This window comes from Symphalangus syndactylus, chromosome 7 (assembly GCF_028878055.3).
Source record: "Symphalangus syndactylus isolate Jambi chromosome 7, NHGRI_mSymSyn1-v2.1_pri, whole genome shotgun sequence".
Lineage (NCBI taxonomy): Eukaryota > Metazoa > Chordata > Mammalia > Primates > Hylobatidae > Symphalangus > Symphalangus syndactylus.
In genome coordinates this window covers 115,669,359-115,690,558 of record NC_072429.2, presented here as the reverse complement: position 1 = coordinate 115,690,558, position 21,200 = coordinate 115,669,359, and the positions used below count along the sequence as shown (strand labels likewise).

The window sequence follows — 21,200 nt, the reverse complement described above, 5'->3', positions numbered from 1 at the left end:
CTCAGGATATAACATGGAGTAAGATGGGTCCTGTTTCTGGGACCTCACAGTCTCTGTGGGGATTGTTGTGATAATCTCAACAGAGAGTCTGAAAACTTTTTCTTAAAGGGCCAGAGACTAAATATTTTCAGTTTTAAGATGAAACCAAGACTACTTTTGGTACTTATATGACCATTTAAAATTTAACCATGTTAACAAATTTTTTTAAAATGCTTAGCTGGTAGTTCATATGAAACAAGAGGTGGGCTGGGTGCAGTGGCTCACGCCTGTAATCCCAACACTTTGGGAGGCCGAGGCGGGCAGATCACCTGAGGTCAGGAGTTCAAGACCAGCCTGGCAACATGGTGAAACCGCATCTCTACTAAAAATACAAAAAATCATCTAGGCATGGTGGCGGGCCCCTGTAGTCCCAGGGAAGCTAAGGCAGGAGAATCGCTTGAACCCAGGAGGCAGAGGTTGCAGTGAGCCAACACTGCACCACTGCACTCCAGCCTGGGCAACAGAACAAGACTTCGTCAAAAAAAAAAAAAAGAAAAGAAAAAGCGGGGGGGCTAGTCAGATTTGGCCCAAGGGCCGCAGTTTTCAACCTGTGGTCTAGGCCAGCACTATCAAACGCAACAGTGCTATGCAACACAGTGTAGCTATCCAACACAGCAGTGCTATCCAACACAGTGATGCTATCAAGGCAGTGGTGCTATCCAAACATGGTGGCGCCAACCCCCTGTGGCTGCTGAGCATTTGAAATGTGGCAAGTCCAACTGAGATGTGCTGAATAAGCATTAAAGACATTATGGATTTTGAAGACTTAGTAAAAAAAAAGAATATAAAATATCTCAATGATTTTTCATATTACATGTTGAAATAGTATTTTTGATATATTATGTTAAATATATTATTAAAACGAATTCTTCTTACCTTTTACATTTTTATGTATATATTTATTTATTTATTTATAAGAGACAAGGTCTCACTACATTGCTCAGGCTGGAATGCAGTGGCTATACACAGGTGCAACCCCACTGCTGTTCAGTATAGGAGTTTTGACCTACTCTGTTTCTGATCTGGGCCAGTTCATCCCTCTTTAGGCAACCTGGTGGTTTTCTGTTCCCAGGGAGGTCACCATATTGATGCCAAACTTAGTGTGGACCCCAATCAGCATAGTGCACTATAGCCCAGAATGCCTGGACTGGAAAGATCCTCCCACTTTAGCCTCCCCAGTAAGTAGCTGGGACTACAGGCAGATGCCACCATGCCCAGCTCTACTAACTTTTCAAATATGGTTACAAGAAACCTCAAAATTATGTAAGTGGCTCACATTATATTTATATGGGACGAGACAAGTCTAGATAACTTCCCTGTCGGGCAGAAAGCCATCATCCTAAATGAACTCATTAATAAAAAGAAATTCATCTCTTCTGAATCTTCTCCTCCAACCCAGAATCTTCTCAGCAAGGTCTTCCATGGCCTGGGCATCCAATAAAAGTTAAGTTTCTCTGCCTCATTTAGTCATTCTCATATAATGCATTTTCTTCACAGGTATTCTGAAATCGTTGTATTTGCTTCTTTCCTTACTTATTCTCCACCTGCCTGAACTAGAATGTCAATTCCACAAGCGCAGGGCCCTTTCACATCCTCTTCACTGTGGCTCCACGTCAATTTGACTTTGGTGTTGGCTTTTGCCTTGCTTCTATTGGGCCAAAAACTATGCCAGACAGAGAGTAAGTGTTTAGTAAATATTTTGATTGGGAGAAAGCACTACAAACATAGAAAATACAGAAATGAAATGCTGTTGCAACTGAGATAAAATTTAAGTACAGGGATGAAGAAACCTTGTATTCTAATATTATTTGGCAACTTCAGAAACTGAAGCAAAGTGCTTGAGAGCAGGTTGATATTAGAACACAAGAGAAAACCACAAATCCACCCTCAGCCACTGGCCCCTGTAACTATGACCTTTAATAATAATATTAATAACAGTAGCAATAGCCAACATTGGTACTCTGTTGCATTTACTCTGTGCCTGGTACAGTTCTAGTGCCTCACATATATTAACTAATTTAATCTCTAAATAACCCTATAAATGAGACACTATTTCCCCCCTTTTACAAATTAAATAACTGGGGCACAGAAAGTAAAGTGACTTACCCAAGGTCACACAGTATCAAGCATCAGAGCCAGGATACAAACCCAGGCACTCTAACTCTCTTAACCACCTTACTATACCTTAAACCTCAATGATCTTCCCTGATTTTATTAGCTTTATCTTGTTGTGAACACGCTAGATGAATATTATGTAACGTGAATTAGAAATATAGATCTTTTAAAAATCTGTTTAAAATGTGAATGGCAGTATCATCATAACAATGAAGAAAGCTTCAGAATAAATGGAGAAAGAATCACTATTTTTCATGCTGTCTTAAGCATCTACCCTCATGACAGGAAGAAAACAAGGTAAATGTTTTCTCTTAAGCTCTAAGCATATTTGTACATTTTAATCTCTCTCCTTGTATATTCATCAGAGCAATCTTTTGTTAGCTGTAAACTTGCTATGTAAATATATATAAAATACGTGCTATCTACAGATATTCTCTGCTGAAATGATGACAGTATTTGTTTTCAGTGACTAAACAAGGAACCCAAAGTGGATACTAAACTGCAGCTGTTAGCGTGCATTTCAACAGGAGAAATGAGAGACTTGAGAGAGATGTATTTATTTGGCACCTCAGCCTGGAGTTGATAGCTGCCTTGTTCTCTGCCCCTGTCTTTTCCTGCTCAGTTTTGTTAACTTGATTTTCCTCTTTCTGCAGTGCCCAGCCTAACTATAGTCTGACATTATATCTGATCCTCAGCAGAAAGAACGTTTGAAACCACCTAACTCAAAAACTCTTTGATTCAATATCAACTTCTATTATCCATTGGTGTCCATTTTTCAAAGGCTATTTACGGAGCATTTTCTGTGCACAAGGCTAAAACAACACCTAGTTTCCACAAACTACTTTCCTGGGAACCTATCCCTTTTTCCCTTCAATATCCCAGCTTTTGGGTTTCTGGATTTCTAGTTTCTTCTGCCTGGTCTAAACAGACAGCCTAGGTGACCTCTCCAGGACTGATTCACCTGGCTGAAAGTAACCTTATGCCTGGTATTATCCCCCTTCTCTCTTACCAATGTTTGCTCTTGTTCCTTCTTATTCAAGCGCATTCCATTGCTGCTTCTCCTTCCCCTTCTCCCAAACCATTAGACACCTGTCACTTGTGGCAGAAGTTAACCTACTCAACAAGTACTTCTGCCCATTGTTCTGAATGTTCAATAAATGACCCTGTGGCTCTCCCCAGTGTACCAGGTTGTAAAACATCAGTGAAATAAAGCATAATACCAATTAGGATCATTTGAAGAGAAAAACATATGGCTTAGAGTCATCTGCTATATTTACTATTTTCTGCTTACTAAAAGTTTTCTACTTTAGGCCTGTGTCACAGTGAGTTCCAAAAAACACTGATCCTAAGACAGATATCATGAGGAAAAATGCTCCCCTACAGAAAAAAAGGTGGGTGGGAAAGGGTTCTGTGCAGGAAACCCTGTATTCTATGTCCCCTTCTTGTTTCACAAACAGGTTTGACACAAAGCCCTCCATTGCCCTCTTTTTTTGGGGGGAGGGGGTGCATAATAGCATCTAATTTATTACTGTAATGTTTCCCATTGGACCCACTTTAGGAAATGCAGCTTTAAGAAGACAAAGATGAACCAGATATTTTTTTCCACCTTCAAAGGACCTTTATCTTGGAATGGACCATGGAGAAAAATGAACAGCAGAAAATAAGAGTAAACAAAGCACAGGTGTATGTGTTTGTGTGTCTGAGCAGAGGGAAAAAATAAGTATGGGCTGTTTGCTAAGTTTCATTGTAAGGTGACTGGCATCATATTTTCCTTGGAATAATGATATATGGTTTTTTGTCCTAAATCTCTATGTGGTGTAGAACATATAAAGTCAGATAGCAGGGAACTTTTAAGAAGTTTTATGGTTGATAGAAAGATCCTTAATCCTCTTGTTTGTGCCACGCAGTTTCCTATAAGCTCCACTCACCAACATCTGGTCCTTTTAACAGCCTCTAAAAAGAATTTCCACCTTCATCCCAAATTCTGGTTCCAGCTCTCGGTATAACTATATATATATTTGTAATATATATAGATATATAGTTGTTATGTTACCAAATGCCAGGGGTTCAGTCTAGGTCCCTTTGCTTGCTGCACACAAAGCCAATCACTGAGACAACAGATATTAGCAGAGAAGAAGGTTTTATTCATGTGACATCAACCAGAGAGACAGAAGACAAACCTCAAATCCATCCCTCTCCCACAGACTAAAGTTAGGGGTTTATATAGCAGGGAATTGAGGAAGGGTAAGGAAAGGGAGTTGGACAACAGGCAGTAGGTGCATCTCACTTCCCAAGGGCAGTGACCTATCAATAGAAAGCCTCAGTGCTCTGATATTTGCCAGAAGGCCTGATGATCAGTTCCCTGAGAAAGGAACTCAGATAAGACATCAGTAAGTTAAAATTGGATCCGTTTCAGTAACACTACATATTTGTTTTGCAACCTATCCTCTCACAGACACTTGATTTACTTAAAGTCCAAAAGGGATCTAAAAAGACCATCCTATATTTTTCAGATCTAAATATGCTCAGCATATTTGCATGACTAGCATCATGTTTAAACAGCTAACTCATGGCAGTTGAAGGAATAGAATCAAGGTATAGGGACTCACCATCATAGACTCTTCAGCCATTCTCTTTCCTTGGCAAACCCATTGAGGATTTCCTCAAAGCTGATAGGCTCATTCTTTGTAAAGACTTCATTTGTTACACCCTTGTTACTCTCAGCCACATTCTGGAAACTAAGACTGGCTAGCAGCCAAAGGCTAGTATGATAACACTTGAAAAAGAAACCCCACTGAGTTATTAATGGGAATATTTATTTGTGAGTCGGGATCTGACCACCTTTTCAGAATCAATACTGATCCCCTCATCTTCAGCATTCATGTACCCCTATATTAGGTTGGTGCAAAAGTAATTGCGGTTTTGCCATTAAACGCAGTGGCAAAAACTGTAAATACTATTGCACCAACCAAATAAAACAGCAATGCCAAGTTCACTAAGAGCTAAGTGAAAACATATTGATAGTCTGTTTCACACTTTTTTCAAAAATGTTCTAAGTTAAAGATTCTGTATTAAGGGTGAAAGATTTCATTAATTTAATGGCTAACAATTTATCCTTAAATGTGCTATCATTGAAAAAAATGACTGATAATGATTAATACATTCTCACATGACCTACAAAGAGGCTTTGTTTTTAAACATCTCTATGTAAAACTAAAATCTTTAAGAAAAAAATGAAGATAAATAGGAAAGCAAAGTAAAAAAAGAGGGATTAAAATGGACTTGAAAGAAAACACTCTTCATTCCCTCACCTCTGTCCCTCCTAGATAATTCTTAGGCCCCTTTAGACTCCCATAAGAAGGAGGTTCCATCTTCATCCCAGAGCTTGACACCACCAAGTCCAGGTATATATATGGTTGTCATTTTTAAGCTGTAAGGTGCTAATATACCTGACACATTGTAGACAAGAGAATTTACTGAGAAAAAAAAGTGAATGAATATTAATATTTTATTTTCTTTTTTACTTCCACATTTTCTTCTTTTATCTACCCTAGAGCAAGACTAGGTGCTGCTCAAAAGGGGTGCCTAGATGATTTGATAACATTTCCCACTGAATGCCTTTGTTGCTCAGTCCTTGTATTCCCAGTCTTTTGTTATTAAATACTTGTTACCTTCTACAACTCTTTCAAATGTGGGAATGAGAAAGAATCATGCAGTAGAGACAGAAAACAGAGGATGGTGAGCTGTATACAGAAAGCAAAATTCACAAAAAGATAAATGCTAAAATGGCAAAGAAACATTCTTATGCTTTTCCTTGTGCCTCATTGTCCATGCCTCTACTCCCTCTTATCTTCCAAATTTCTTGACATTTCTATCCTTGAGCTGAAGGAATACAAATTCATTTTGCTAACATTCTTCACACAATTGAATTCTCAAAGCTATACCCTCTCCTGACACAGGTAGCAATGAATCTCCAAGAAAGTATAAGAAATATTAATAGTTGCAGAGAAAGCCAGAGGAAATGCCAGGGTCTGCCTGCTCTTTCATCAAAAGTAGCCCCATTAGAATGAGGCAGTCATGTCAATAGTGAATTATTAGATCTTTTTCTTAGAGCTGTCAGATAATACACTGCTGTCATGATCACTATAATTAAAACACTGTTTACTGAGTTTCTCTGAAGTGCAAAAGCATTATGATTGGCTCTAGAGTATTATAAGGTTATAAGAAATATATGCTGACTGCCTTCAAAGGCCTACAATCTATTTGAGGATCCACCGTGTGTGTGTGACAGTGTGTGTGTGTATACATATGTCTAATATGCCTACATACATGCACAACACACACACACACTTATAACAGTCATCCTTCTGTATCCTTGGGGATTGGCTCCAGGAACTCCAGAGAACACCCCTGATATAAAATGGCATAGTATTTGCATATAATCTACACACATCTTACTATACTCTTTAAATCATCTCTAGATTATACACAATACCTAATACAATGTAAACGCTATGTAAATAGTTGTCATACTGTATTGTATGGGTAATAATGACATGACAAAAGTCTGTATGTGTAGGCCGGGCGCGGTGGCTCACGCTTGTAATCCCAGCACTTTGGGAGGCCGAGGCGGGCGGATCACGAGGTCAGGAGATCGAGACCACAGTGAAACCCCGTCTCTACTAAAAATACAAAAAAATTAGCCGGGCGTGGTGGCGGGCGCCTGTAGTCCCAGCTACTCGGAGAGGCTGAGGCAGGAGAATGGCGTGAACCCGGGAGGCGGAGCTTGCAGTGAGCCGAGATCGCGCCACTGCACTCCAGCCTGGGTGACAGAGCGAGACTCCGTCTCAAAAAAAAAAAAAAAAAAAAAAAAGTCTGTATGTGTTCAGCAGGGACACATTTTTTTTTAATATTTTCAATCCACAACTGGTTGACTTCACTGGGAAGTCTGGAATTAGAAAATTAAATTAGGAAGATTAACTGCTAAAATATTGTAATTAGCTATCATTAAAATAGCATAACATTGACAGAAAACATTGAACAAAAGAAAACGTACACATTAAAAATAAGAAGTAAAAGAACTTTTAGGAAAGGAACTCTGTATTGTTTGCCTATCTTTAATTTTGTATATACTCTTCAAATTTTAAAAAAAGTTAAAACTCCAGACAGCATATGCTAAATACAAAATGAGTTTTATGTGAGCAACTAATTTGTTGCTCAGTTTTTGAATGAGCAACTAATACAAAAGTTCAGAGGAGAAAGCAATCTGGAATTATTCTGGGTTCTTTTCAAAGTAAGCTAAGTACACAAAATTTCTATCCTCAAGGAGCTCGAAATCAGTATGAATTATGTTACAAAGAGTAAAACTTACCCACTGTGAAACAAGTGCATGGAACAAGAAAATCTTCTGAAGTAATAAAATTCACGTTATACACGGTCTTTTGAAATAACTGTCTTAACATTTTCATAAACTGGAAGCTTCAAAAATATTTCTCACGTAGTAGTCCTGCTTATGTTTTATTAATTAAAAGTTATTTGCCATTAGACGATTATTAATATGTAACAAAATGCCATTAAACTTTAAGAAGTTTTGGAGGATTATTTTCTTTTTCCCAAAGAGGTCCAACATCACCCCTGGCTTCTTTTTGCACAATAAAATTGAATGCTATATTTTTGGCAGTGCCCAAGGATAGTGCAAAATTACAGAGGGTCCACCACAAACTCTAAATTAACAAGTCTAGAGCCTTGAGGCTGGCAAAAAGTGACTTCTGCTGTCAGCTCTCTCTAGGCTTCTCTCTGTCTCAGGTGCAGGAGTTGGTATAGAACAGGGTAGAAGTGTTTAATTTGGAAACTATCTACTCCATTGCAAGTTTACGTTAGGAGTTTCACAAACGAGCTATTTAGCATTTCAAGGAACTTCGCAATAAGAGGGCAGACTAAAATGATAAGTTTCATTCAGGCAAAGAGGACACAACCTGAAAAATGAAACATTGGTCAAGACTCCTGATTACAAGTGACATAAACCCAGTTAAAACCACTTGGTCAAAAAGAGAGTTAGTTCACATACTGCAAAGTCCAGGGGAGGATCTGGTTTCAGGGGCTCCTCCATGTAATCAAAAATCTGCATCCCCTTCCCCCACTGCCCCTCTCTTTCTTGCTCCTGTTCTTATGGCTATTTCTCCCTATGAGTTACCCTCGTTCTCTCGGGCTGTAGCCTGAGGATGAAGTAGATAAGAGTTTAGCGTGGTAGAATAGAATTTGAAGAAACTGTGGCACACCCAGATATAAGACTGATATGGTTTGGATCTGTGGCTCTGCACAAATCTCATGTCAAATTGTAATCTCCAGTGCTGGAGGTGGGGCCTGGTGGGAGGTGATTGGATCATGCGGGCAGTTTCTAATGGTTTAGCACCATTCCCCTGGTGTTGTTCTTGTGAGAGAGTTCTCACACGAGCTAGTTGTTTAAAAGTGTACAGCACTTCCCCCATCTCTCTTTTGCTCTTGCTCTGCCATATAAGATATGCCTGTTTCCCTTCCACTTTCCACCATGATTGGAAGCTTCCCAGGGCCTCCCTAGAAGCAGAAGCCACTATGCTTCCTTTACAACCCACAGAAATGTGAGCCAATGAACCCTCTTTTCTTTGTAAATTACCCAGTCTCAGGCATTTCATTATAGCAGTGTGAGAACAAACTAATACAGTGACATCAGTTACCAATTACATCTGTGAATGTAGAACTCAGGAGAAAAAGATGAACTAATAATTTTCATAAAGCACCATGTAATAATAACAATGCTTTTCAACCGTTGCCTAAATTCTAGGCACTTTACTAAACAGTAAAACTCGCTGAACTTTCAACATCCTGTGAGGTAATCTCAGAGGTTTAAATGAACTGCTTAAATTCTCACAACTACTAGGCCGTGGAGCTGCCAGATTCTAACCCGAGGGTATGACTCCTGTTCTGGACACTGTGGGAGCTGGCTGAAGCTTTGTCTGCTGAGGACTCACAACTGACCTTTCCTGGAATTTCCCTCCACAAAGGGAGCTCCCTCACCCAAAGTCAGGCCCCATTGATAAGAAGTGGTTCCAGGGCCTAACCACCTTGCCTCAGTTTGGAAGAGTACAACAAAGCTCTCATGGGGTCTTCTGAGGCCTCTGTTCCAATTCTATCCCCATTAAACTTCTTCCCCTGCCTAATTCTAATTCCTCCAATTTTTTTACATGTGCTGTCCCTAAGCTTACCCTCTGATAAAACTCATGTACGCAAAACTCCATCTCAGAGTCCATTTCCACGGAATCAACCTCAGACAGGTTCAAAGCCTGTGCTGTTCAAACCTTTCTCATAAACAACCTCTTCAAGTGCATTGGCTTTGCCTGTTTCACTCCGAAAAAATATTACGAAATGAATCATGAAGTTTTAAAAATGAGCAATTTCCAAAGAGAGGATAAAAAAATGTTCCCATGACATATTCAGAAAACCTGCATAATTTTATGTGAATTGTGGACCCAGTCAACAATTTTCCCAGGTAAATACTGTATATTCTCTGTCACAAAGCTGAGAAGAAGGCCTTCATCATATCGGTTTACTCTTTTCTGTCTCCCCAGCAAATTAAACCGATAAACAGCCTGAATTTATGAGCTTCTCCTTTACAAAGTTTTACAAAACCCAGCTTGCCTTCACATCAGAAAGTGTTTTGATACAAACTGTTTCCTTTAAGAGTAACTATGGAGTCCTGCAATCTCAGGTCACTGGGGATTTGTTAATATTCATTGAGTCCCCATGATTTGTCACAAGATCACAAAATTGCCAATCCCCAATCTTATTCTGAATTGCAACAGAAATCACATAAGAATGACAGAAAACAAAGAACAATTTGTTCATCTAGTTCTTGAAGGGCAATTCAAGTTCATTTGGTCCTTTTAGAATTTACAGAAAATAGTCTTTTTTTCTTCCCTCTCAGTTTTTTCAATATGAAATTCTGGCCTCCAAGTTATGATTTCTGGAGTTCCAGAAAAGGCCCATGCTCTTTCAAATATCTCCCTTCACTGACTTAAGGGTATTTGCAATTCCACCATTAGAGATTCTTTTTTTAACGTCAGTCAAAGGTCTCCAAGGAAATAGAAACTCTTTAAGCCTTCTAAGTCCAGCAAAGTTTAGTTTGAGTATGACAGAGTTTATCAGCAACTTTCTAAGCAGGGGATTTTGATTACTAAGTCCTTGGGTAGAAGGACGGGGTGGGAAACCGGCATTGGTAGAAGAGTTATTTGTTCAGGATACTTTACAAACATCATCGCATTTGATTCCCAAGTAATCCTGTATTATTCCACGTTTACTGAGGAGGAAACGGAGTTTTAGAAAAATAGGTAGATTGTCCAACATCACATAAGTAGACACTCCAGATGTGGGCCTACCTAAAGTAACAGTCATCTACCCTAAAAACACTGGGCTGATAAGGGTTAAGAAGAAATAGAAACTAAGATACAAAACAAATGCTTGACCTCATGAGTATCATCAGACTAGGCTCTGGGGCTGGAGGCAACATTGGGCTACACAAAGCATGACCTGAAGCAGAAGGGGGCCTTGAGGTAAAAGGACCCTTCCCAACAGATAGATACAGTTCTCATGTACTTTATTGTAGAATGGCCACCACCTCTGTAAACAAGGCCAGGAACATCTATAAACTCATTGCAACCTCAGATGGCAGAGATAGTCCACTCTGGATTGCAGATACTTGACCATTTGACATATCAATGTTACCAATAGTTTCTAAAGCCCACCCTCAGACAGAATGAGGTTGCTCTGAATAGGACTTTGGAGGCAGGTACAGAGAGAGTGACTTGAAGGTATCTAATGTAAGGCACTTACACATGAGTAGGTCTCCACATGAGGCTACATATTCATTCTCAAATAAAATAGCTTTTCTTTGGGATTCTCTCCTGTTAAAGTTATTGACAATACCTCTCCCTATAAGAGGAAAAGCACTTACAAGTTTGAAGTTAAAAATATACTTCTAAGTCATACAGAAATACTTCTGGAGTCAACTTTAGTCCTCCAAATACAATAGGGTTCCTATTGGTATTGTTAAGATCAAAGTTCATCCAAGCTCAAAAAAATTTATACTAAGTTATTTATTCATTAACCACAATTCTAGTAGTAGCCTTCTTTTCTCATCTTGGAATGTTGGCAATGAAGCTCAAATAGTTTACTATGTAGTGAGAATACAGCATGTGATTAGGAATATGGGTTTTGCCACTACCAGCCTCTTATCGGTTGCTCATTTTCCCTAATACCCATTACCTTAAAGTTGAATGTAGAATTGATGCTTGCACAACCATTACCATATATCATTTTACATTTTCTTTTATCTCCCCTTCCCTGGGCAATGATTCTAATTTGTTTAATTTGTATATTTGTGTTTTTAAGTGTTTTTGTGTACATCAATTTTTAATATATTAAAAGATACTATGTGACTTTTTTAAAAAAGAATATTTTTTGGAATCAGAAAGCCTTTGGTCCAAGTTTCAGTTCTACTGTTTACTAACGTGTGCCCTTAGACAAGTTATTTAATCTCTCTATGCCTTAGTTTCCATAGGGATAAAATGGAAATCGATAGGAGTCCGGCAGAGTTGTTGTGAGGGTCAAATGAGATAAGGTATGCAAAACCTTTAGTGTTATCTCTTTAACTCACATATCATGACTATGTATTTGAAGAAAAGAATTGAAATGGACTTAACATGAGATTGTGCTCCTCTGCCAGGTAAGCACATGGCTGTTCAGAAGGAAAACACACTTGTTTGGCTGAAGGAATACTAAAATCACTTTGTTCACCTGCCTCCAAGCAAAAATCCAGAATGTTAGTAACTAAAGGGCAGTTTTCCAATTCTAAAATCTCAGTTTACATTTTCCCAAAATAATCTACTTTAGAAAAACAATATGAGAGGAAAAGATTTTAATTTTTATGAAGCCAAAAATATATAGAATTCATCAAAAACCAAATGCCTCCAAAATCTGTTTTGCAACACATAAACAAAAATAATTTATACTCTAAAAACTAAATGTTTTTTAACCATCTCTATCTCTCCTACTTGTATGATAAGTAAGACAGTTGTCTACCTATAGGTACATTTTTCAAATAGACCCATCACCTCCGAGACTATGTGCTACAGCATAGGTTTTAGAATTCAAATTACCTGACTCTCCCGGGCACGGTGGCTCGCGCCTGTAAACTCAGCACTTTGGGAGGCCAAGGCGGGCGGATCACTTGAGGTCAGGAGTTCAAGACCAGCCTGGCCAACATGGGGAAATGCTGTCTCTACCAAAAAAAAAAAAAAAAAAAAACCAAGAATTCAAGAATTAGCCAGAGGGGGTGGCGGGTGCCTGTAATCCCAGCTACTAGGGAGGCTGAAGCAGGAGAATCACTTGAACCCGGGAGGCGGAGGTTGCAGTGAGCCAAGATGGCACCACTGCACTCCAACCTGGGAGACAGAGCAAGACTCCGTCTCAAAAAAAAGAAAAAAAAAAAAAAAATTACCTGACTCAACTCTCAGCCTTAGCACTAACTAGCTGTGTGATGTTACTTAGCATCTCTGAGCTTCAGGGATCCTTACACTAGAGATATTAATTCCAAACTGCAACAGACATGATAGACTGATGACACACCAGCCATTCTGCCCCCACTTTTTCAAAGGCAGCAGATCCCTACATACAATAAGCTGAAATTGTCAGACACTCGCTTTCCCAGCTTCTTGGAAATAGGAATAGGAATGTAACTCCTCTGTGGCCAATAAAACATAACAGAAAGTCTACAAGGGTCTTCTGGGGAAAACATTTTTCTCCCTGGTAAAATAAAAGAAACACACAAGAAGAAAGAAACATCTTTCCTCCCTTCCTGTTTTGGGAACAGCAGGGTGAGGACATAATGCTTATACTCCATCTTGTAACTGTGAACAAAAAGCCAATAGGATCACACTGAAATAGACTCAAAAGCCTGACAACGTTGAGCCACTGAATCAACTCTGTAACTGCCTCCCCCAAGACTTTGTATTATGTAAGAAAAATAAACCACAATGGTTTAAGCCACATTTGCTCAGGTTTTATGTTACTTGCAGCACCAGCATCCTAATTTCTATCCTATTCGCTTAGCGTTCCTGAGAGGAATATACAAGGTAGGTTAAGTGGAGGCTCAGAGGTTATTAGTGCCTCTGGATAACACTACCCTTAATCTTATTACTTTTCCTGTAAAATCCAATTCCATTTTTCACAATAGTTTGACTGCTGGTCCAACCACCTACTAATTAATTATTTAATTTATCTGGGCCTACATTTGCTCACTTTTAAGTTACAACAAGTAATACTTTCTGAGGTTGTTTTAAGAAATATGCAAACTGGATGCAGTATCTATCACTTAAGGGTAAATCTATTGCCAAGTGAAATGGCAAAATCTGTTGGAGGCTCAGTTTCATGAAGTTGATGAAATTAGGTTGGAAAATTGTTCAGGTTATTTCCAAAACTATCCATAAATGAGGATCTGTCAAAGTCAGCCAACTGAGCAGTTGAAGAAGTAAAAAAAATACGATGATGATAAATAGATATTTTGAAAGAATTTGGGAATGTAAAATGGGATAGCTGCTTTGGAAAACACTCGGGCAGTTCCTCATAAGGTTAAACATAGAGTTATCATATGACCCAGCAATTCCACATAGGTACACACCCAAAACAATGTAAAACAATGATATATTCAAACAAGCACTTGTACATGCATATTGATAGCAGCACTATTCACAATAGCCAAGAGGTGGAATCAACCTAAAAGTTCATCGATTGATGAATGCATAAACAATATATAGTATATTCATACAATGGGACATTACTCAGCAATAAAAATATGAAACACTGATATGTACTACAACATGGATGAACTTGAAAATCTTATGCTAAGTGAAAGAAGGTAATCATAAAAGTAATAAAAGACACATGATTTATGTGATTCCATTCATATGAAGTGTCCAGAATAAGAAAATGAATAAGAAAATCTACACAGACCAGAATAAAAAATCTTCACAGACACAGCAAAAACTAGTGGTTGTCTAGAACTGGGAGTCAGAGGGAGAGGGAAAGGGTTTGGTGGGAATTGGGGAGTGACAGCTAATAGGCATGTGATTTCTTTCAAGGGTATAATTTTAAATATGTTCTAAAATTAACTGTGGTACGTTACACAACTCTGTGTAAATAGTAAAACCATTGAATTGCACATTTTAAATAAGTCAATTGGGTGATATGTGAGTTATATATTAATAAAGCTGGTTTTTTTTAAAAGGTGGGGAGGGGAGAAAATGATTCCAATATAAGAGAATTGAGAGAGGCTCTTGGAAAAATATATCAACCTTTGAAAATTTTTGCAAAAAATGCTCTTATTTATAACCAAGTTGCTAGAGTCAAACGTGCATCGAAAGATGGCATTTGCTACTATTATATAGGTTACCCAGAAAATTATAGCAAAAAGAAAAATAAAAACAATCAACACTTGGTACATTCTTGGTTCTAATTAGTGCAGACATTCATACCTTCACTGTATCAAATATAAGAGAAAGCAACCTTATTTACATAATTTTTGGTTTCTGTTTAAAGATAACATTCCAATCAAATCTTTTGTTGACTGAATGATTAACTATTCACGATGAAATACTGTGAAGTAGACTTGCTTTCAGAGCACCTTTTCTGGTATCAATTATCCTCAGAGGAGTCAGTGTCTGTCCATATAGACAGGGACATGCTCTTGACGCTATCAAAAGCTCTTTTACAGTTGATGATGACTCATGCCAAAGAACTCAAAGATCCAAAAAGGAAACACTTTCTAACAAGCATCTATATGCTCAGCTTAGTGTATATTTCCCAGGACTTTATTCAAGGTTTAGACCTTATGGCAGAACTATTTTGAAAAGGACTGAGAAAGATCTATTCAAAATGTGTCTCCCAGCCCCCTTGTCTGGCTAATTTTATTCTACAATAACTTTGTGACTCTTTAAATAACATGTCCATTAGCTGCGATAGGAATTTCAGGATGAGATGTCTGGAAGAACGAAAATGAGAACATGTGCAGATTAAAAGGTGACTGTGGGTATTAATATCCCCTTGAACTTGATTCAGCTGTATCAAATAGAGGCACATAAACAGGGACTGGACAATGAGGTGCTGCCAGATTTTGTTAGTGCTCAGATTCTGAAAGTTGGTTTTAATTTTCAATATTATCCACTATGTTTCTGACTAAAGGTTTATAGTTGTCCCTTCAAACACGTCTATGTAAAGCCATATTGATAAAGTGGGTTTTTTCACATTCAATATTCTGGCTTTAGTGGAAATATTCTTTTCAGGACCAAAAATTAAGGAGGAGAGAAAAGATCTGTAGAGGATAATAAGCAAGACAGAGATGTCAAAATGTTTTCCTCTGACCCATATGACAAACAGCATTAATTAATTGCTTCACTCTGCCAATGAGTTACTGTAAATAAATCAGTAGGGAAACCTATTTGCTTTCACTGCTTATGCTACTAAGATTCTAAACAGCCTGGAGAATAAAATGCTAATTATTTTCACCTACTAAAACCCTACTCATCATTTAAGGCACAGATCAAATATCATCCCTTCCAGGAAGCCCTTCATGTCCGCGGCCAAGTTCCATAGTGCCTATTTTCTCTATTGTAAAAAAGAAAGGCAGCAGAATTTAAAGACCTTCTTGATAAGCTTTATATCAGAGTACCAGCTCTACCACTCTGCCTTTCAAATTCAAGGATAATAACAATCATGATATGTATCAATATCTTACCATACACAAAGCTTTATGTGCATTTTAAAGCTGAGGAAACTGACTAGTTAAATAATTTCACTAGGTTAACACACTCAATAAGCTAGTATAGAACTTCAACCAACATGCCCCTGCAAATTCATTATGCTACCTTTCTCATTTTACCCACTTTACCTACCACTTAGTAGGTACTCAATAAATGGTGGTTCTTATTACATACGTGTTGACAATACCACTTTGTTTCTTGATTAACCATATAGGCTCTGATGGGAAATTTTAAAGACCACATTAACCACCGTGGTCTTAGCGGGCCTGAGTTTTACATTTACTGTAGGCAATGTGGACCTTGAATTTTATACTCAGCAGCAGAAGTGCTGCAGCAGAAAGTATTGAAGGCTAGGACATTCAACAAGATTAGATATCTGTCATTTCTCTTTTTTTCTTAATGAAAATAAGGCCATTTTCATAGACACAGAATACTTCTGACTATTATTTACTGTATGAGATCCAAGTTGGTTAAGCTGGGCATGATAAAATATTGCAAAATATTGAAATTCACAATGAATGGATGCTAAAAAAAAAAAATAACATCTTTCGGCCAGGCACAGTGGCTCACATCTATAATCTCAGCACTTTGGGAGGCCGAGGCAGGCAGATCATGAGGTCAAGAGATCGAGACCATCCTGGCCAACATGGTGAAACCCTGTCTCTAGTAAAAATCCAAAAATTAGCTGGGCATGGCGGCCAGTGCCTGTAGTTTCAGCTACTCGGCAGGCTGAGGCAGGAGAATTGCTTGAAACTGGGAGGCAGAGGTTCAAGTGAGCCGAGATTGTGCCACTGCACTCCAGCCTGGCAACAGAGCAAGACTCCGTTTCAAAACAAAAACAAAAACAAAACAAACAAACGAAAAACCATCTTTCAACAGAAACACTGAAGCCTCATTATAAATCACATTTTTATTCTAGAAATTTTTAACTTTCAAGGCAAATTGAAAAAAAAAAAAAAATGTATTTTTAAAGGTATTTTATGGTGGGGCGAGAATTCCAAAGCCTTATTTGGAATAACCAATGTTAGGTCTGGAATACAGGTTTTCAGTTCTATTTGAAGTACTTGGGGCAAGTCTTTTGGATGTCAGCTTAAGGCATGTAATTTGTAACAGAAAGAATTCCATCGAGGGCTAGAAACTACTTGGGCTTAGCAACCTGGAGTTTATATATCTTCTCTCTCTTGCTCTTGGCAATGATCTAAGAAGTCTACTTTCAGAAAAAAGTGGTAGATGTGATGAAATTAGGAACTGACTCTGAAAAAGCTAAACTTTCTCAATTGACAGCTACTTGCCTTAGATACCAATCCAGTAAATTAGACCATAAACAAACTTCTAGTAATAATGGGATGGAATTTTTGATGCACTGAATCAATGTGGTACAGTGACAGAAGCAAGGACTTTGGAAGAAAGTAGAGAAAGGTCTAAGCCCTAGTTTTGAATTTACTTGGGCAGTTAATTAACACACAACAATTATTTATTGAGAGCTCAGCATAACGGGCACTATTTTAGGTATTAGGACCTAAAACTATTCTCTATGCTTCTGTTTAGAGAATGGTTTATAAATAAACCATTGGTTTATTTAAAAATTCTAAGAAATAACTAAAGAAAACATAAGCATAGCACCTAGCAGAGCTCCTTAAATACAATAGGTGACTGCTGAATAGTAGCTAATATGATATTATGGTTTCTATGGCAATGAAACCATATCCAGATAAACCAGTTTATCTGGAGGAAATCTGACTTTTACAGTTTGATTTTCTTTATTCTCCATCTCCTAACCAATGTAACTAAAGCTCAACTTTATTATTTCAGAAATATGATCTTAGCCCAGTTTCAAAGCTTAAATGTTCACATGAAAAAAACTAATCTAGTCACCTGAATATTTTTCTCAATGCCAATAATTACCATCATTTTAGAATGAGTCAGCCATTTGGCATGTTGCAATAATAATACTTGTATCAGGATGCTTTCAGTTACAAGTCATAGAAAAACCCTACTCCAACAGCATAAACAATAAAAGAGATGCATTCACTCATATAAATGAAAAGAGAGATAGTCAGGCTTCAGGTGCTATTTGCTCCAGCTGCTCAATGATTTCACCAATGACCCAGTTTCTTTCCATTTCCACAGTCTGTCTTGCATGATATCAACTTCACAAAAGATGCCCCTTGCATTCTCAAAATGGCTATCAGCAGCACCAAGTCTACGTGCTTTCTTATTCACCCAATGAGCAAAGAGAAAACTCCAAAAAAAAAAAAAAAAAAAAAGCCCCTAGCAAATATTTTCTCCTACCTTATTGGTTCAAACTGGGTCATCAGCCTATCCCTAATATAATACCTATGGCCAAAAATTTAGAAGAACCAGCTGATTGGGTTAGGCCAGTCAGAGCCCACCCTGATACACGGAAGGTAAGGTCACCCTTACACAAACCACATAGTGGAGAAATTCAATATTATGCTGAAAAAAGATGAAGGGGAAAATGGATTCTGGGAAGGCAACCAACAAATACTTCTACATTATCTAAAGTTTATTAAGAGCTTATTAACATACTAGGTATATACTAAACTCTATGTATTATTATATATAATCCTCACAATGTGCCCATTATCATTTCCATTTTAAATGAGATAAATTAAGTCTAGAAAGGTTATGTAACTTACCCAAGTTCACACAGCCACCGTGTAGTAACCTCAATATTTGAACCCAGGCCATCTAACTCCAAAGCCCATTCTACTATTAAACCACTTAGAACAATTCTTGGCACAGCACGCAACCGCTATTAGATATTAATAATAACTGCTAGACTATTTTGCTTTCTTTTATTCCTTTTTCTTTTTTTTTTTCTGTCTTAACATCTGAACATCAGCAGATATAGCCAAATAATTTGGATTAATATGCTACTTTATAATTATTTTCACTTTTCAAGTCAACAAATGTCTAGATCCAGGCACAAAACTAAGCACATTAGATAAAATACTTGGCCTTCATTTTAAGTTTACAATTTATACACTTTTACAGCTCTTCAGAGCTTGCAAAATAGTGTCTGGATTAGCTCATTTGATCCTTACGACAAACCTGGTCACAATTTCTACAAGCCTTACTTGGACTGGAAGGGTCAGGGCCCACAGTGAGGGTGGACTGACTAAAAATCTTCACACAAGATTTAAATGTGTGCCCTCGCCCAGGTCCAGACAACTCGGTCATATGAATTTGCACCCACTCCCCCATCACTGCCCACACCCACCTCATTGGCCCCAGTCTTGACTCTAAGGCCTGTTCGGATTTCAAGAAATAAAACTGTTATCCACAACACAGAAGACATGGCTAATATCGCTTGATCTGACTCATAGCGTTTAAAATAGAGCAACCAGCTCAATCAGCTTGAAATGGAGAAGAAAATTGTGGGCCTTTTTCTCCTTCTATTGTCAGTAAGTGGAAGCATGTCCTCAAAGGACCAGATTTTCCACTAAGGATCTCCCAAAGACCAAAATTCCCAGGGCCATGTTAGGTCACAGGGCTTCCTGGGACCTACTTTCTCATGAACCCGAAAACTTTTAGGAAAATATGTCTATTGTTGTTCTCTTGGCAGCTAATAAAATTCTATATAATTAATTATTTTCATATCTTTATTAATTTTTTATGTCTGTTTTGTTTCATAATTTCTTTTCCTTATAAATGTGAAACTTTAATTTACCTCTGCATATCCTACTATAATTATTTTAAAACCTATGTCAATATAAAATATCAAATAATTTATGGTGTGAAGTAGGATACTAATGGTATCAGAAACAGGAAACCTCATTTATCAATGAAATAAATAAGTAAAGTCTGTGTCAGGCACTGCAATAGAATTAATTGCATCTGGAATACATTTATGTTCCAATAGCTGATTCTGTTGGTTGTTTTCCTTAATGCTAGTTTTCTTCATGTGTTTATGAATTCATGGTTGCAGTGTCATTTTGAACAAAAGCCTTTTGGTTTGGGCTTGGATGGGGACTTCATGTCTCCTCACACCCACATATTCTTGCACTGTCACTCGCCTTGTCTCTCCCTCTCTTGCTGTCACTCTCATGCTCACTTCTCTTGCTACCAACCTCTGCCTGCTTGCCTGCTTTCCTCTACCGTTGCCTTTACATGCCTTCCACACCCAGCCCCCAGTCCAGACCAGGTCTTCTAAAGGAGGTGTGAGGCATATGTCAGTTTCTTTTTCTTTTTTTCTCTTTTTGAGATGCAGTCTCCCTCTGTCACCCAGGCTGGAGCGTAATGGCGTGATCTCGGCTCACTGCGACCCCTGCCTCCTGAATTCAAGCAATTCTCTTTTATCAGCCTCCTGAGTAGCTGGAATTACAAACATGCGCCATCATGCCAGGCTAATTTTTGTATTTTTAGTAGAGACAGGGTTTAACCATGTTGGCCAGGCTGGTCTCAAACTCCTGACCTCAGGTGATCTGCCCACCTCAGCCTCCCGAAGTGCTAGGTGGCGTGTGCCACCACGCCTGGCCCATATGTTAGTTTCTTAGGGCTGCTGTAACAAATTACCACAAGCCCCGTGGCTTAAGACAACAGAAATGCATTGTCTCATAGTTCTGGAGGCCACAAGTCTGAAATCAAGGTGTCAGCCAAGGCCATACTCCTTCCGAAGGTATTAGGTAAGAATATTCCTGTGTCTCTGCTAGCTTCTGCTGGCTCCAGCATTCCCTGGCATGGTTTGGCTTGCAGCTAGTTGTAAGCTATGTCCCTCTCTTCACATGGCCTTTTCCCCTATGTGTCTCTGTGTCTTCTCTTTTTATTGGGTTTGGGGCCACTCTAATCCAAGTTGATTTCATCTCAAGATCTTTAACTAATTACATATGCAAATCTACAAAGACCTTATTCCCATATAAGATCACATTCTGAGATTCTGAACAGCCATGAATTTTGGGGGATGCTCTTCAATCCACTGCAGGGCATAGGCCCTTAGATGAAATTGAAGAGAATTACAGACACAGTTATCAAGACAGTGGGATGATTTTATCGGCTCACAAGGCTGTTTCTTCGCACTTTGACTCAGGCAGTAATTTGCAGCATTTTTCCCAGCTTTTCATTTTAAATAGTATGGGAGGGACTTCTGTCTCCTGTAACGGACCTTCTGCTTCTTGAAGAAGCCAAACTTCTGGCCATCATTGCCACTTGAGAGCACACTGCATCTTCACTCTAGCT

At 38.4% G+C, this 21,200-nt stretch overlaps 1 protein-coding gene across 4 annotated transcripts in view; it reads right to left on the bottom strand.

The window, feature by feature from the left end:
• SLC30A8 (solute carrier family 30 member 8) overlaps positions 1–21,200 on the bottom strand; it is a 235,076-nt gene that overhangs the window by 167,189 nt on the left and 46,687 nt on the right. The window contains exon 1 of one of the 4 annotated variants that reach the window (XM_063643518.1): positions 12,345–12,382. The exons of the other annotated variants lie outside the window; for them this stretch is intronic. The gene's annotated coding sequence lies outside the window, so the exon portion shown is untranslated. Of the gene's footprint in view, positions 1–12,344; positions 12,383–21,200 lie in introns of those variants that run through there. 4 annotated transcript variants of the gene reach the window in all.